This window comes from Oryctolagus cuniculus, chromosome 4 (assembly GCF_964237555.1).
Source record: "Oryctolagus cuniculus chromosome 4, mOryCun1.1, whole genome shotgun sequence".
In the NCBI taxonomy this organism is placed as follows: domain Eukaryota; kingdom Metazoa; phylum Chordata; class Mammalia; order Lagomorpha; family Leporidae; genus Oryctolagus; species Oryctolagus cuniculus.
Genome location: NC_091435.1, coordinates 67,197,253 through 67,216,339, shown reverse-complemented (window position 1 = coordinate 67,216,339; position 19,087 = coordinate 67,197,253).

Genomic DNA, 19,087 nt, shown 5'->3' with positions numbered 1-19,087 from the left:
CCCTGTCTGGCTCTTCCCCACTGCCTCTCACCGGCAGCTAAACTGCCTCTCTCCTCTCTTCCTGACCCCCCTCCTCCATTCTGCTACTCTCTCCCCCTGGGCACAGACAGATACTGTAAATGCTAGCAAAATGTTTATTTTTCTGGAAAGTCCCACAACTGGGACATTCCAAACTCCTAAGACAATGCACTGTGAACTTCACCCAGAAGCCTTTCTCACATCTCCCTGCCCACCTTATCAGAGTCTGTAACCTGCACCTCCCCCAACAAGCAGCTCCAGAAAGGACCCTGCCTGCTGTTCAAATGCAATGAAGCCTGACTTCAACACTCCCACCCCCACAATTGCCCTCTGCCCAGGGCCAGCTCAGCGCCTACTCTCTCTACCCCCAACTCTGTCCTCCCTAAAATAAAGTCTTCTTTAGCTACCCACCTCCTCTTCTTCTACAGACACCAACATCCTAAACTCTAACCTAATGGAGTCACATCTCACACAAAGACTAAACCTCTGCTTCAGCCATTCCCAGTAATGTATTTGGCCAGGCTAGCAAAGAAAAATTCCAGAACAGTGGTAAGTCCTGAGCAACTTCACTCCAAAAAAAGAAATGCTCCATGCCTAGGCTTCTTCTATCTTTTCCCTGCCTTTGGTAGTAGCAGCCAAATCTCTTTGCTAATAACTGAAACTGTTTTGTCATTCTCTCCTACTCTCCTATAATGTGTTATATGTGTATGCACATATCATATGTCTACATGGAAAATTTAACAGCTCTATTTTAATTGGCTTAAACTTGTATGAGATATTCAAGAAATATTTCCAACTACATGTACTCTTAAAATTTATGGAAGACATTGGATCTTTTTGCAAATGTTTTTGTAAGTTATTTGACAGTTAAAATTGTTTACTAAATTTTCACTTGATATTAAGTCAGGGACAGTAAGCAATCTGGGAAGCCTGACTTGTTTCCTCATTTCTCCTCTATTCTCTTCAAGATGAAAAACTGATTCTCTAGGGCTCTCCATCAGGATGTACTCTCCATCAGTTTGATCTTTAGACCTTATATAAGACAGTTTTGGTAAGGTGGTCTTAATGTTTGATCTTGCATAGCTTTCCTCATGGGCATCATCTTATTTCACAGAAAGAATATTATCATAACAGATTTCTAGCTCAGGCCACCAAAGATTAGGGACCGGATTGAGCAGCCCCTTGGCTGACATTCCTAAAGGCTTCCTCTGTGTTCCACTTTAACAGAAACCAGGAGAAAGAGGGGTAAAGCAGCAGGAGCATTGTAAGGATAGGTGGCAGGCCAATTAATGGCTGCTTTACATGGTGATCTGCCATCAAGGAAACCCAACAAAGCCAGTCCACCCCCAAATGGCACCTGTTTTTGATATGAGGAGTTGGGGCATTGGGTAAGCAGCTGTCAGCTCTTCCAAAAGCCAGGCCACTGGAAACAGAACTGCCTCAGAAGTTGAAGGACTCCTAGATCAGAACCACAGACCCTGTTGGCCCCACGCTGAAAAATTCCTTCACTCTGCCCAGCTTCCAAAGTTGCCACTGTCATTAGGGAGACAGCCTAGGGTCATTAACAATCCAGGCACAGCTGTAGAGATGCCGCCTTTCAATAATACCCTCCTATTCAGGCCAGCTCTGTTCCCAGGCCACCTAGGTAATGGAAGTCAACAGGGTGTCTTTCCTAAGGAGGTCCACACCTCCCTTATGATGACTCTTCCAGTACCCCCTGTGAAGAGACAGATAGGCCTGGACCTCACATATACCTGGCCGAGCCTTAATGCCCACCTGATTATTATCAAGCACCTCCTGTCAGTTTCTATTTGCCTCTCAATGGGAAAACTCCCTGCTGGTTTGGACAGCACCTTTCCAAGTCCTCTAGAAACGACTCTGTCCTTGGTTTTAGGTCCTGTGCATTTAATCTGCTTGTTAGATTCATTTGCTCCAGACAGCAAAATCCTAGATGGCCATGCACATGTAAACCTCGAATGGAGACAGTTTCTGTGAGCTAGTCTGCAGCCCCCTCAAGAGGCCACCTGCTGGAACCCTGTCTTGACCACGGGTCCCTGCTCTGCCCCTACTCAGCTCGAAGAACTCAACTTCAGTCCTCGCCCAAACCCCTTAGAACAGCCAGGGCTTCCTCAAGCAGAGGGAGGAAGTGAGGGGAACCAGGACTAGAAGCAGGTCAGACTAACTCCATCCCACAGCTCTTTGCCAGCATATATGTGCTAAACAAAATGGGAGTGTTCTTTCTCTCTGGCAACCAGGCACACAGACAGTACGCTTGCATTCCTGTTTCCCCTTATGTCCTCATTTTGGTCCTCTTTTCCACCATGGACAGTGTTTCTAATTTGTCCTCGTATCCTCGTAATCATAGTGCTCCTATTCTTACCATGTATAATTAACATATTTCAAAAGTCCTTAGAGGAGGAGCATATGACTGCTATATTCCAAGCCGTTACTCAGGACCAACACAAGATTGCCCTTCTTCAATCAATCCGATCCAGAGTATAGATCCTCACCCCACGTAGCCAGAAAGAAACCAGCACCCCACCTCCTTATCTATACTCAGAGTCAGGATTGATGGGACAAGGACATAAGCCTCAGCCATTGTAGGTTCTTGTTAGCCCTGCCTTCTTTCAAGAGACCAGTTCAGTCTTACACCCTGTATGGTTCCCCACCCGACCCCCTGCCTTCTTCCCCAGGTTTGGAAGCCAGTGGGCCAAACCTGGAGAACCAGTATGTGAAACTCATCTCTGCCTACTGCTCTCCCACCCCCACCCCTAGCCCACCTAGGATATAAAAAGGCCCAGCCTGCTGGGCTCTGGGCCCTGTGCCATGTGTTCAGTCTGTATACATGTTGGCAGTTGGTTGACCTCTGCGAGTTTATTTTCTCTGAATAAATTTGGTTTGGCTGTGTGTTTACTTTCTGTCTCCTCTCTGTTCAGCACTCTTCCTTACATTTGGTGCCCCATGTGAGGAGGCACCAATCTGCCCCCTTTTTCTTACAGTCTGAAACAGTATTTAATGATATTATACAAAAATGTCACAATCCCGGCATGACAGTGGTGTCCTCCTTTGCAGACACAGTGGGCCTGGGGGAGTGATTCGCTCTCCTCCCCAGATGCTTGTGCTCTGCCAAGGCTTCTCCACAACCACGCCCACGCCCACAGGCAGCCCATGCCGACGTCATGCTCTGGCATCCTGTGTTTTACTCATCAGCCCAACAACAGCAAGAGCCACAGGGCACAGGGGAGGAGCTCATCTTGTTCAGCTTAGCTGACAACACACCTTTAGACTATTTTCTAAAGTACGGAGACCAAAATAAAGAATTGTCTTGAAAAGCACGTCCTGAGATGTTTCCTTTTCATCCCTAAGAAAAATTCCAGAGTTCTCATCCTATTTCAGATCTGAAGGCAAACCACAGCATCCCTGGGGCAGGGGAAGCCTCCCAGAATTCATGAAAGAACAGTTTACACTTCAAAGACTGCAAACTCGGAGGTGAAGCTGACCTTACATTGAAATGGGGCTTCCTCCCTGCCCCCAACCTTCACCTCACCCCTCATCAGAACTGATAATTTCTGAATTCAAAATTCATAAATTTGTAGCAAGTGATTTGTAGTTGGAGACAAACTATTCCTATATCCAGCTGACCTTTGAAAAATAATGAAATGGCCACTGGAAAAAAATTGGAGACGACAGATCTAAAATTTTTGATGCTCATCAAATAGAGTATTTTAAAAGCTTTGAAGTAAATGTACTAAAGTTCTTTCTGGAGGAAGCTGGGAGCTGCTAGCCTGTTTGTTCATAGGTACAAAAGAATCAGGCACCAAGTTCTCCTGGGTACAGGGGCATCTCAGGAAGAATGGCTGCCAGATTTGCCTGGGCTGAGAGGAGACCCGGGGGAAGCCCCACTGATTCTCCAGGGCTCCCTCAGGAAACCCAGACACAATCACAGTGGCCATAAAAACCAGATGTGCCAGGGCAGCTCAATCGCAAGCATTTTTTTCCCTCAAAAGGAGCATTTCACTAAATATAACTAAAACATGATCTAATTTTTATAATGAAAAGACTTTTCCAAGACAAATTGGGAAGAAATATCCTTATCCCACATGTTCTGGTTTGAGGTTAGGAAAATACAGCCTTGCTGATGAGGAATGCTTAAGTCAAAGTTGGGCAGTTCAGGGCCTGAGCCAGCCAGGGGGCAGAAGCTCTGGGCACAGAGCAACAGCCTGCCAACTAGAACCTGGGAAACAGAGGCAAGCAGTTGGCAAAACCAGCCTGCAAGGCCTTCTAGCAGGAGCAGCCAGGTGGAACAGGGGGAACAGTCGTACTGAGAAGCAATGTCTCACATTGCAGAGGCTCAACCATCCAAGACCACATGTGTACGCGGCCCAGCAAGGCCTCTGCGCGCTCCCTCCTTCCGTCTTGCAGGGCACATTCCTCCATCCAGCTAGCCACCCCCTCCACCTCACAGTGAAGACTTCAGAACAATTCACCAGGAGGTTACTCCAGAAAGTCTCAGGGACAGCAAAATCATTTAAAAATACTCAAAAGACACCCTTTGTTCTCGGAGTTCAAATGACCGGATCTTTTTTTATTTTTAACTTTTATTTAATGAATATAAATTTCCAAAGTACAGCTCATGGATTACAATGGCTTACCCCCCATAACGTCTCTCCCACCTGCAATCCTCCCCTTTCCCATTCCCTCTCCCCTTCCATTCACATCAAGATTCATTTTCAATTCTCTTTATATACAGAAGATCAGTTTAGCATACATTAAGTAAAGATTTCAACAGTTTGCTCCCACACAGAAACATAAAGTGAAAAATACTGTTTGAGTACTAGTTATAGCATTAAATCTCAATATACAGCACACTAAGGACAAAGATCCTACATGAGGAGTAAGTGTACAGTGACTCCTGTGGTTGACTTAACAAATTGACACTCTTGTTTATGGCATCAGTAATCACCCTAGGCTCTTGTCATGAGCTGCCAAGGCTATGGAAGCCCCCTGAGTTCACTGACTCTGATCATATTTAGACAAGGCTATGGTCAAAGTGGAAGTTCTCTCCTCCCTTCAGAGAAAGGTACCTCCTTCTTTGATGACATGACCGGATCTTTCTGTTGTAGGTCCTGACTTTATTGGCACTTCCTTCAGTAAAGGGCTCCAAAGCTTACATTGACATTTTTCTCATCCTGGTTGGCCCAGCGCAGTGGTCCTGGTCATCAAACCCTTCTCATCCTGGATCAGAATCATGAGAACATCATGCTCAAAGCTTACTCAGTTTAGGTTCTGGGACTTAAATATATATATATATATATATATGTATATGTATCTATTTGAAAGATAGAATGATAGAGAGAGAGAGAGAGAGAGAGAGAGAGAGATCTTCTGTCAGCTGACTCACTACCCAAATGTCATAATGGCCAGGGATGGGTCAGACCAAAGCCAGGAACAAGGACTTCCATCCCAGTTTCCTATGTGGGCCCAAGCACTCAGGCCATCATCCATCACCGTGTCGGGTGCACTAGTAGGGAGCCGGATTGCAAGCAGAGTAGCCAGCATTGTAAGTGATGGCTTAACCCACTGCACCAAAATGCTGGCCCCAGGTTCTGGCATTTTTTTAACATGGAGTTCATCTCAACAAAGACAATTTTTTATCATTATCAGTGTCATGTTTAAGTCCTTGATTATTTCTCTAGAAGATAAAAAAATGAGAGTTATACACACAAGTTCAGATGCTGAAAGAGTATAATTTCTCAAGCAATATAATAGGAAAACTCACTGAAAGAGACACATTACTATTCTACTTGAGTACGTTTCCTACCAAATACTGGAGGCAATGCATACCTCAACAGCTCCAATTGCTAAAGTTGTTTACATTGAACTGAATTTTAACTAACTACGTGTTCTTTCATACTATATTTGGAACTATAAAAGTAAGATCTGCCAGCTAGTGTTTGGTCTAGCAGTTAAGATGCTAGGTCGGTATGCGTGCATCCCATAGAAGGATACTTAGGGTTCAGTCCTACCTTCACTCTGAATCCAGCCTCCTGTTAATGCACACCCTGGGAGGCAGCAGGTAATGGCTCAAATACTTGGGTTCCTGTCACACAAAAGAGAGATCTGCATTGAGTTTCTAGGTTACTATTGTGGGCATTTGAGGAATGAAAAAGCAAACGCCAGATGGCTATCTCTCTCCCTCTCTTTCACTGTTTCTGCCTCTCAAATAATTATTTTAAAAGTAAAACATGTTTGTTATAGAACATTTAAAAAAAAAACATTGAAATATTAGAATAAAAGTAATTCTAACCCCGTAAAGGAGTGCTGTTAACATTTTAATTTACTCCAGCCTTGTTTATATAATATAGAGATATACAAATATAAACTGCACCACTGTGACATAATCAAGATAACAAAATTTGCTTTGTTTTTTTTGAGACTTTTTTAAAGACTTATTATTTATTTGAAAGTCAGAGTTGCACAGAGAGGAGAGACAGAGAGAGAGAAAGAGAGATCTTCCATTGCTGGTTCATTCCCCAGTTGGCCACATCGGCCAGCACTGGGCCAGGCTGAAGCTAGGAGCTTTTTCCAGGTCTACCACGGGGATGACAAGGGCCCAAGTACTTGGGTCATCTCCCATTGCTTTTCCCAGGCATATTTGCAGGGACCTGGATTGGAAGTAGACCAGCTGGGACTTGAACCAGCGCCAATATGGGATCTTAGTGATGCAGGCAGTGGCTTTACCTGCTACTATACAACACAAGTCCCTAGTATTTTGAATCTTACTATTTTCACTCAATATCTATTTAGACTTTTCTGTTCTTCAAAATATCCATTAAATACATTGCAATGGTTATATATTGTTCCATTACATAAATATTTTTATGTAAGTACATTAACTTTTCTCTATTAATAATTTCTGTACTCTTTCTCAGTACTTGCTACTTTAAATAATAATTTAATAAACATCTTAATATATGAATCTTGATTATTTTACTATATCCATAGGGTATATGCTAAGTGAGAAATTATTGGGTCAGAGAACGGGGCTTTCTTTTTTTTTTTTTTTTTTTTTTTTTTTTTTAAACTTTTATTTAATGCATATAATTTTCCAAAGTACGACTTATGGATTACAATGGCTTCCCCCCCATACCGTTCCTCCCACCCACAACCCTCCCCTTTCCCACTCCCTCTCCCCTTCCATTCACATCATGATTCATTTTCGATTATCTTAATATACAGAAGATCAGCTTAGTATACAATAAGTATGGATTTCAACAGTTTGCTCCCACACAGAAACATAAAGTGAAAAATAATAGATGATTTTTTTAAATGATGATGAAATCAGAGCAGACCTATTGTCATGTTTAATCCCAGTGAGAGTCAAGTTGGGAATTGATAATTTCTTTTTTTTTTTTTTCTTTTTTCTTTTTTTTTTTTTACAGAGGATCAGTTTAGTATGCATTAAGTAAGGATTTCAACAGTTTGCACCCCCATAGAAACACAAAGTGAAATATATTGTTTGAGTACTCGTTATAGCATTAAATCTCAATGTACAGCACATTAAGGATAGAGATCCTACATGAGGAGTAAGTGCACAGTGACTCCTGTTGTTGACTTTACCAATTGACACTCCTGTCTATGGCATCAGTAATCTCCCTATGCTCCAGTCATGAGTTCCCAAGGCTATGGAAGCCCTCTGAGTTCTCCGACTCTTATCTTGTTTAGACAAGGTCATAGTCAAAGTGGAGGTTCTCTCCTCCCTTCAGAGAAAGGTACCTCCTTCTTTGAAGACCTGTTCTTTCCACTGGGATCTCACTCGCAGAGATCTTTTGCCAGAGTGTCTTGGCTTTCCATGCCTGAAATACTCTCATGAGCTTTTCAGCCAGCTCCGAATGCCTTTAGGGCTGATTCTGAGGCCAGAGTGCTATTTAGGACATCTGCCATTCTATGAGTCTGCTGAGTATCTCACTTCCCATGTTGGATCACTCTCCCCTTTATTTACTCCATCGGTTAGCGTTAGCAGGTACTAGACTTGTCTATGTGTTCCCTTTGACTCCAAGTCCCTTCACCATGACCAACTGTGAACTGAAACTGATCACCTGGAACAGTGAGATGGCATTGGTACATGCCACCTCGATGGGATTGAATTGGAATCCCCTGGTATGCTTCCAACTCCACCACTTGGGGCAAGTCAGCCTGAGCATGTCCCAAATTATACATCTCTTCCCTCTCCCATTCCCACCACCATGTTCAACAGGGATCACATTTCAGTTAATTTTCAACACTTAAGAATAACTGTGCATCAATTACAGATCTAAACCAGTCATATTAAGTAGAACAGATAAAAAAAACTACTAAGAGGGATAATGTATTAAGTTGTTCATTAACAGTCAGGGCTATGCTGATCAAGCCACCATTTCCCATAGTGTCCACCTCACTCCAACAGTAATATCTTCATATGCTGCTTCTAGGAATGTAAACTAGTACATCTTTTAAAAAAGAAAGCCCCGTTCTGTTGGAGTGAGAACGGGGCTTTCTTTTTAAAAGATGTACTAGTTTACATTCCTAGAAGCAGCATATGAAGATATTACTTTATTATCACATTTCAAGACTGAATATTATAGTTTAAAAATTTGTTATTGCTATAAGGAGTGGAAAATGGTTATTTCATTGTTGTTTAAAACCTAATTATTTTTAAGAGGTTTCCTCGTTTTAGAATAAAAGTAAAGGTTGATGGGGTGTAAAGCACATTTCTTCAAACCATCTACAGTGGGTCCTACGCAGAGGATCACCCCTAACTATTATAATGGAACCATTTGGTGATAATTTATGATATTCTCAGTACTGAGTTTCAGAAAAAAATCTCAGCTGCCTCTGAGACGGTGCTTTGCAGAATCCAAACAACAGGGCTTTTGTTGCAAAAAGGGAACAAAAGGGGCAGCCCGAGTTAGAACCACTGCTTGGGGCAGACGTATGGCACGGTGGTTAGGATGCCACTTGGGGTGCCTGCATCACATATCAGAGCTCCCAGATTCAAGTTCCACCTCTGCTGCTAATTCAAGCCTCCTCCTAATGTGCATCCTCGAGGCAGAAGATGATGGCTCAAGTATGTGCATCTTGGCCACCCACGTGGGAGATCCAGATTTGGTTTCTTGCTATTGGCTTCAGCCTGGCCCAGCCATAGCTGTTGTGGACATCTGGGGAGTGAACCAATGGACAGAAGATCTCTCTCTTTCTCTCCTTTTCAAAATAATAATTTCAAAAAAAAAAAAAAAAGCACCACTGCCTTAGCAGGAGGACTTCAGACACTCAAACAGTTGATTCTGAAAGATAGAAAATGTTTAGGAGATGTGGAAAATACTGAGACAACCCTTTTAACATCTTGTTTTGCTGAGGGCTTCCTTTAGAGGTGAAATCTGGGATGCTGGAGTAGGCAAAAGCCATTGACCACACTGATAGCAGTGGGTACCGAGTGAGATGTTCTTTATAAATGAAGCAGGCAGCTTCCTGCCCAACAGAGGGTGGTTGAACAATGTCCACGGAGCAGGGCAGGGCTTGCCATCCAGAGGATGAGATGGCAGGTGTTACCCAAGCAAATAGCACTTGGACTTGAGAAGTTCCTTAAGTAATCCCTGGTGGGTGTATCTGACCCTGGTAGGGTGTGGAGAGCTAAATATATTGCCTGCTAAAACGTGAGACCAGATCACGGTGCTTCTGAATGCTAAGGCAGACCCTAGGCCCTTAACTGTGGTGCAGAGGAGAGATCTGCAAGGGTAAGGGGAAACCCTAGCTGATCTAAAGATCTAGACATGTTACCAAGTCAGATCCTTGGGTCTAGGAGAGCCAAACACAAAGCCACTTGCTAGATTTCACATGCAGGGTACAGACTGGGTGCCAACATTCACAGGACCTGTGGCCCATACTTTCCTCTGGCAAGGCCTGAGATCAGGCCCAGAGCCCGTGATCAGGTGGAGACTGAGAGATCTCAACTACGAGACTGGCAGACAAGGCAGCACGGAGCCAAACCACAGAGAAACATGGAAGCTGCTCTCTAGGACCCTCCGAAGGAAACTCACAATATCACAGTTCATTCTCATCACCCAAATTCATGAATCAGTGGAAACTTCAAGTGATAAACAGGGACAGATAGATGGGTGAAGACAAACAATAGATATTACAAGAGATATCCCAGGGAACGCACAAAAACTTCAACTGTTAAATCAGGCAAAGCTGATGAAACAAAATGAGCAATGAAATGTCCTTTGATACCAGCAAGAGGGACTTACAAGCAGGAGAAAGATTCATAGGAACACATTTTTTTAGTTTGCTGGTAAATCAAGATCATAAGATTAATGATGACTTTAAAATGGCTAAGGCATTGAACTGATTTCCTTAATATGTCTTTAATAAGAGAAATGGAACCAAGCAGCAGTTTCAATTAGGTGGTAATATAGAGTTTGCAAAAACGTCCACAGCTGGTAAAGGAAACCTGGAGCCCGGATAAACAGGCAGCTCGGCAGGTTTTAATACGATTCATCCTTGGAAGCGATGCCTGCAAATAATCCACACCATGCAGGGGAGGGGTGAGCAGAGTGGGAAGGGGCAGGAGGAGTCGGGGAAGGAATGAGCCCGGCACCTAGAAGAGTGCCATGCATTCTGCTGGGGGAGATGAGGCTCATACATGAAATACATGGGATATCCTCGTTACACTCATAGGAAGCAGGCTTGAAGCATGTTACCACTCCCAAGAAACGGGCAGGGGATGAATAGTTAGGAACACGGGGAAGGAGTTATGCAGGTGGTTGTTAGCATGATCATATTTTCCCTTGTGTCTTTAACATGTTCAAAAGAGCTTGCCAGATCACTAGGCGAAAGCTAACTTTGTTTTGAAAATCGTATGTTAGGTTTTGTTCAGTCCAACAAATCTTTGCCAAACCCGTATTACATGCTCCATCTGTACTGGGGGAGTAGAGGATGCAGAGAATATTATACCCAGTCCCTGCCTTTGTGGAGATGATGAACTCATGCAAGCACAAATACTGAGCTAGAAAATAGTGCAATGGATGTGGGTTAAATTGTCAATCTGTGAGGTACAGCCTCCCAGGGCCGGGGCAGAGAACTGAGATGCTCACATGGACTTCAGCGTTGGGGAAGATGACACTTGCAATAAGCCTTAAGAAGAAAGGTCTAAGCAAAGATAGCATGAGCTTTCTCTGCAGAGGTTAAAAGAACAGGCACTGCGCATGGAGGGTGGTAAACAAGGGGATTGGAGCAGGGAGCGTGTGCCGAGGAGTGGGAGCAGATAGAGGATAGCAGGGACGCCAAGCTGCTGACAGAGTACTAGACAAAAGAACAGACCATGGATTGGCCAGCAAGGAGTTATTCTGGTGTTTTTGAGTTGGGGAGTGACATAGAAAGTGGATTTTCAGAAAGGCTAAGCCCTGGGGAACACAGAAAAGTCTCAAGTGTGGATTGTGAGGAGGTTGTGCCTGCAAAACAAACTCATCGCTCCTCCGGCCACCCCTGCAATCTGAATCCTACCACAGCCTTGGAGTAGCAGTGGAGCTGGTCTCTGAATCGGGCTTTCTGCTGCTGTGCTAGCCCCTACCTTGGTCAATTTCAACGTGGCAGTCAGAGTGAGCTGCCTAAGTAAAGGCGGATTCTAACACTGCTGTGTGGAGGGCCCTCCAGAGGCACAGGTGCATACAGTGCCCACACAGTGCTACCTCAGCCAGCTCCCACTGAAGAACTCATTTTCTGCAACTTTCCCCTCACCAACTGCTATTCCTCAGGATGGTGGCCACAGATTTGCCACAGCATCCTTGCACTTGCTTCTGTCTTTGCCTACATCATTCATTCCCTAAACGTACAGTTCCTCTTCCCACCCTGTTTTTTATATCAATATCACCTTCTGTCATCTTTCCAAAATTGCAAGCTCTCGGCCCCTAACACTTTTTGACCCCTTCCTTCTGTTTTTCATTTGTACTCTTGACCGCCTTATATATAGATTCAAAAAATTAGGTTGTTGATGTCTCCCCACTGCCTCCATGAGGTAGAGATGTGTGTGTTTACCATTGGTGTTGCCATATTACCAGTACTGAAAGCAGACCTGCATAGACACTCGGGTGTGTTTATCGAATGGATAGAAGGATGGATGCATAACTGAATATTACAGAAGGGTGAGACGTGTTGTGGATATAAAATGAAGGAGAAATGGAGAAATGTAGCAAATGCAGGGGATAAGGGGAAGCTCATGTGCGGATGCCAGGCTTTGGTGACTGTGGAAGAATTAAGGAGCTGTGTGTTTTGTCAGCAGAAGTATCACTTTGATCCAAGATATCTCAAACCTGAGGCTGATAGGTGAGTGTTTTATGGAGGAATTCATCTTTGAAATATGATAAACATCTGAATGAGACCCATTCAGTGACCTGTTACCGAAAAGATCTCAACGTCTTCTTTCAAGAATGTTCTTAATGAAGTGTTTAAACATGAACTTTTCCACCTTCTAGCTTTAGTTCTTCTTGACAACACTGAATAAAGTCTGTTTTCACACCGATTAGAATTTTAAAATCAAAATTAGTATGTACTATTCACTTCAAGAATTCCTTTTTAAAATAACATTGAGGATTCTTATGATAAATATCACAATGTATTGTTTCACAATTTGAAATCTCGAGGCCGGTGCTGTGGCTCAGTGTGTTAAAGCCATGGCCTGTGGTGCTGGTATCCCAGTTGCTCCACTTATGATCCAAATCCCTGCTAATGCACCTGCGAAAGCAGCAGAGGATGGTCCAAGTGCTTAGGCCCCTGCACTAGCATGGGAGACCTGGAAGAAGCTCCTGGCTCCGGGCTTCAGACTGGCCTTTTCCTGGCTATTGCGGCCATTTGGGGATGAACCAGTGAATGAAAGATCTCTCTCTCTCTCTCTCTCTCTCTCTCTCTCTCTCCTTCTCTTTATCTGTAACTCTGCCTTTCAAATGAATAAATAAATCCTTTTTAAAAAAAGAATTCTCAAAGAAACTCACATTTGTGGAAGCTGAAATATAAAAAGATACGAATGAGTGATATGAAGGAGACAGTGAAAAGGACTGCTCTAGTGGTGGGAAAGAACGCACTAGCAGGTGAGATTCCCCAGGTGTTTGAGAAGTGAGTGGGAAACCTTAAGTATGAGAACACTGTGATTATGTGAGTATTACGAAGGGCCAATTATATCCTGAAGATAATGAAGGCCTGCAGGAGACGAACAGGCAAATGAACACCACGTATGAACAACACTTTCCCTGGTAGTTTACAAAGAGGCTCTCATATCCAGCAGGAGGCCAGGGAAGCGCCTGGCCCAAGGCCAGGACAAGATCTAGTGCTGAGTTCCAGAGACAGTTAGATGCCTCACCAAAGCAGACCTGTTACTCCAGCCTATTGGAAAGATTGAGACTTAAAAAGGGCACATCCCATTTCACAATTTGAATCCCAAGAATTTTAGGGTAACCTCTTGTCCTAGTTTACCCACGACTGGAGGGTTTCCTGGAGCATGGGACTTTCAGTGCTACAACTAGGATAGTCCTGGTAAACCTGGCTTGTTCATTTTACATCGCTTTTAAATTCTCTGAGCCTGCAGACAGAGCCTAACCTCCCCTAGGGTGAGCTACTTCCTCTACTTCCCTGCTCCCTCTTGATTGAAAACAGCATAGTCTCTCCCCTTTAAGACATCCTGTACCCACCTCACAGTCTACCCCCACCTCTCCTCCTGGGCTATGGGGACTATAAGTAGGATTAAGCATATCCAGCTGGGGACAGGCTGGGCCTGATAAGAGAGAAATGGGACTCAACTCCAAAGAGGCTGCAAGTTCTAGCCAATATGAATGGGCAGATGCCAGGCAGTACCAGTGGGACTGGATTCTGAGGCTGCTTGACCAAGAGGTGTTGGAGTGTAAGATGGGATAAGGGAGTTTATCGATTTGGGAGCAATCTCCAGTGATACAGGATTTATACCTTGGCACATCCCCCAGGAGATGCTGTCACCTTGTTACTAGGATGGCTCCTAGAATGGTGGAAAAAGCAACAGCCCACAATAACTGAAGTTGGAATGCCAAGTTTTCCTTGGCAAATAGAGGAAGAAGGGATTAAAAAGCTCACAGCAGTACACGTGGTGAACTAGATGTGTTATATATTATGTGAGGCCCAAAAATCTAGCAAAGGGTTATGGTCCACAAAAAGACCCAGAGGACACACCGTTAACCAAGGCCACTATAAATAAGCTGGTGAGAGGGGCTCCAGCATTGCTAAAATGTTCGGCAATGATGAAAGGACCCCGAATGTAATAATAGAGGTGATGGTAGGACCCCAAAATACCAAGGGCTGGGTACTGACGTATAACAGCCTGAAGCAAGCCAGGTGGATGCAATTATACCACTGAGCAGCAAGGTCAGAGGGGCAGCCCAAGTGACCTTACCTAGGAGTTAGGAGATGATTACAGTGGCCCCTGGACCCAGCACCAGCAACAACACAGCATTATCATCTGGGAACTTCTCAGATCCTCAAGACCCTCCTCAGACCTGCTGAATCCGTAACTCTGGGGAGGGGACGCAGCCATCTGAGGTTTAATGAGCTCTCCAGATGATTATAATGCAAACTAAAGTTTGAGAACTACTGAATTAAGGCAACACAAGCTTCAAGGATTAAAGAGATGGATAGGGAATAGATGGACTCATTTTATACCATCAGAAGAAATGAGGGCTGGTTAGCAAGACAACTGATAAGTAGAATGTCAAAATATTCTGCTCCATTTCTGGGCTCCAGATAGTTTTCACACCCAGAACTGACCAAACAACTATAAGTATCACCACAAAAGGGACTCTGCAGAACCACAGCAAGTATCCACGCCAACAATGCTCCCAGTTCTTGTCCAAACTGATGTTCATTTTACTTGGGCAACTATAACTTGGGAAACAAGACATTTCCAAGACTGGCCCACGCTGGCATTAATCCCTGGACTCTTTAAATGTAATTATGTTCTCCTGCTGTTGGAGTGGGCACCTATAGGGAGGTGGTAATTAATGGCGCTCTGGTCAAAGTCTAGGACTCACTTGTTGGTCATTTCCCTAGTCTAAGATATTGATACACTTCAGTTGGCACAACTCTCACACTGGGCCACTGGTCTGTGGTAAAGGATTACCACAGTGGAAAAGACCAACAGGAAATGTCTAAAACTATCTCCATATCCCAAGCGAATAGTATGACAGAATGCTGCCTCCCAAAAGAGATGGTAGAAATTGTATCACAGCTAATGATTTAATAGATGATGGACTCTATTATATTTCCATATAATTCACCACTATGGCCACTGAAAATCCAGGCAGACCCTGGAGGATGATGGTAGCTTCCCATAAACTCAATGCTCTCACAGATATTGTGGCAAATGTGCTATCTTCACTAGAAGAGATTAATACAGTGTGGAGCTCATGTTCTGTGTGGCCATTACTTTCACAAATGTGTTATATTCTATTCTGATCAGAAAGTGCTTACATTCATGTTGAAGGAGTGACAATATATAAAGTTTTATTTAGGATTATAGTAAATTTCCTGCTCTCTGTCATAATGTAGTCAAAACAGAAGTAGACTTTTTGGCTGGCGCCGCAACTTAATAGGCTAATCCTCCACCTAGCAGCGCCGGCACACTGGGTTCTAGTCCCGGTCAGGGTGCCGGATTCTGTTCCGGTTGCCCCTCTTCCAGGCCAGCTCTCTGCTATGGCCAGGGAGTGCAGTGGAGGATGGGCCAAGTGCTTGGGCCCTGCACCCCATGGGAGACCAGGATAAGCACCTGGCTCCTGCCTTTGGATCAGCGCGGTGCACTGGCCGCTGCAGCGGCCATTGGAGGGTGAGCCAACGGCAAAGGAAGACCTTTCTCTCTGTCTCTCTTTCTCTGTCCACTCTGCCTGTCAAAAAAAAAAAAAAAAGTAGACTTTTTGAGATCCCATTGAACATTTCCTTTATCCACTGCATCAATATGCATCATGTTAGGTACTGCAGAGAGTAGGAGAAAAACTATAGATGTAAGGCCTGGCATGTCACTAAAATGTTTGAGAATTCAGTTACTGGAAGTAGCTTGGCCATTTCCTTTATAATGGGAAACAACTCATTTCATCTTGTACTTTCCACAATGTAGAAGGAAGTAGAAGGCCCCCTGGGGTTGGGGGGGGGGGATTCTTCATTTTCTGAGGACAGCGTTTTTCATACCCGGGATACTGCCCTGGCCCATGTTATAATAACCAACAATTCTGTTAGCTTTGAGTAGGGCCCTCATCACTAAAGTGGTTGCATCATGCCTAGGCAGACCCTATTGTAGAAAAAAACACTGTGTGAAATGTATGGCAAGTTTTGGTGAGAAAACCATAATAAATGCCCCTGGAATTCTATTACAAAGCTCTTCCCTTCATTAGAGGATGATAAATCTTTTCAAAAACTATTCTCCTTTGGGACTGTGGAAACTTTGAGCAAGTTTCCATCAGGACCCACCAAATCATGAGGTTGGACAGTCCCATCAACAGTCCATTTTAAGATGGAGGTGTGTCGCTCCCCCATTCACGGAGGAACGACACTGGACCCTGTGCTGTTCTTTTGTCTGCTCGGCCCTTCCCGGGTTTGCTGCTGGTCCTTCCCGGGTTGGCTGCCGGCCCCTCCACCTCCGTGGAGGGCCGGTTCCCCCTGCCACTTTCCCCGCTTCCGCGGAGGAGCGGCACACCGCCGGCTGGCTCTCAGGGGTTTCTCAGATGTTCCTCTCAGATGTTCCTGGTGCATGTTGTCTCTCTCCTCCTTTATAGTCCTCTTCCACCAATCCATGCTCTGCTACCCACACGCCGAGTACGCTGCTCTCCTCCAATCAGGAGCAGGATCAGCTCCTGCAGCTCATCAGTCAAATTGGCGAAGGCAGCTGCGTGGAAGTTGTTGGGTCTCTCAGCGCCATATTGTGGGAGAGCAGATGCATAGAATAAGTCTTAATTCCAGTAACTTAGTCTAGTCTCAGTTGCTCCCCACAGAGGTGAAACATCTAGGATGGAATATGAACAGAACTAGGATGGATAAGCAAGTTGCCTGAGCAGAGGTCCCATACCTCCATGTCACCTGTTGCACCCGTGCCCTCCCTCAGACCATATTTGTGGTCCTCACTAGGGTTCATTTACAACCAGCTGTCAGAGGAACTAGTTTTAGAGAGATTCTATGGTTTAAAAGTTTGCCCTCTCCAAACCCCATGATGAAATTTAACTGTAATTGTTAACAGTATTGAGGTGCAACTTTCTTTTAAAAAAAGATTTATTTATTTTATTTGAAAGTCAGAGTTACACAGAGAGAGGAGAGGCAGAGAGAGAGGTCTTCCATCAGCTAGTTCACTCCCCAGTTGGCCTCAATGGCCGGAGCTGTGCCAATCTGAAGCCAGGAGCTTCTTCCAAGTCTCTCATGCAGGTGAAAGGGCCCAAGGACTTGGGCCAGCTTCTACTGCTTTCAGCCAGAGAGCTGGATCAGAAGTGGAGCAGCTGGGACTAGAACCAGAGCCCATTTGTAATGCTGGCACTGCAGGTGGAGGCTTAACCTGCTAAGCCACAGAGCCAGCCCCAAGAGGTACAACTTTTAAGAAATGATCAGGCCACGAGGGCTTCAGCCTCATAGGTGGGTTGATGCCTTCATAAAAAGGCAAGTTCTGCCCTCTCCTGATCTTTCTCGTCCTTGTGCTTTCTGCTATGGGATGACTCAGCAAGAAGGCCCTTGATAGACACGGGCCCCTTGCTGTTGAACTTCCTAGCTTTCAGAAATGTAAAAAATAGATTTCTGTTCTTTATAAATTACCCAGTATAAGACATTCTGTTATAGCAGCACAAAATGAGCTGTGACAAGAGGTGAATGTAAGCCAACAATGGATTTCAGCTGCCATGCAGACTCACTTGAGGATGGCCTTGAGTGATAGTAGAAAGACAAATTTCTCCCAAAGGGCAGAGCCTCAGGAGGTGCTCCTGCTTAAATATTTTATTTTTTGTTTGTGTGTGTGTGTGTGTGTGTGTGTGTGAGCAAAGCAATATTTATTTAAGTCAGAAACCTCCTGCTGCAACATCAGGATGGGGGCTCCAAGAAAGGAAGACCCTAGTGTTATATTTTTTTAAACATATAATGACTTACAGCATACAGATACCCTCAACTGGTTATAGCTTGCTAAATCCATTGTAATTGAAAGTATATTAAGTTGAAAATATATTTAAAACATCTAAGCTATTGACTCATAGCTTAACACCACCATACACTGCAAAGTCTCATAATTTACCCTTGTGATAGCATGAGGCTACCTGGCACTGCTCAGCATTGTAAGCAAGTATCATATTGCATATTGATGTACAGTTTCTTTATTTTTAAAGGTTTCATTTTATTTATTTGAGAGGTCGAGTTACAGACAAAGGAAGAGATAGAGAGAAAGGTCTTCCATCCTCTGGTTCACTTTCCAAACCGCCACAATGGCTGGAGCTGAGCCTATCTGAAACCAGGAGCCGGAAGATTTTTCTGGGTCTTCCAAACAAGTGCAGGGGTCCAAACACTTGGTCCATCTTCTACTGTTTTCCCAGGCCACAAGCAGAGAGCTGGATCAGAAGAAGAGCAGATGGGATACAAACTGGCTGCCAAATGGGATGCTAACACCACAGGCCAAGGCTTAGCCTATGACACCACAGCACTGGTCCCAAAGTATAGCTTCTATTGAATGCATACAATTTTCGTACCGTTGTAGGGCTCAAAAATATGTTGCTTCATTGTATATTGGGATTGTTTGCACATAGGAACTCAGGGGAATTGGTGGTGAATAGCCAGCTAGCTGTTCAGAGATCTGGTTGGAGAAAAAGTGACAAAAAGTTCTGGGATAGAAGCATATGGATGCAAGGATGTGAATGAACACAAAGGGTGAGGATATTGACTGCCAGCCAATCACCAACTTGCCAGCCTCAAAGCCCGATGTTGACACCCGAGCATGGCACTGTTCCTGGAGAGATCAGTTGGCCTCTTGGAGGCACTTGGTGGCAAGTGCACTACATTGGAT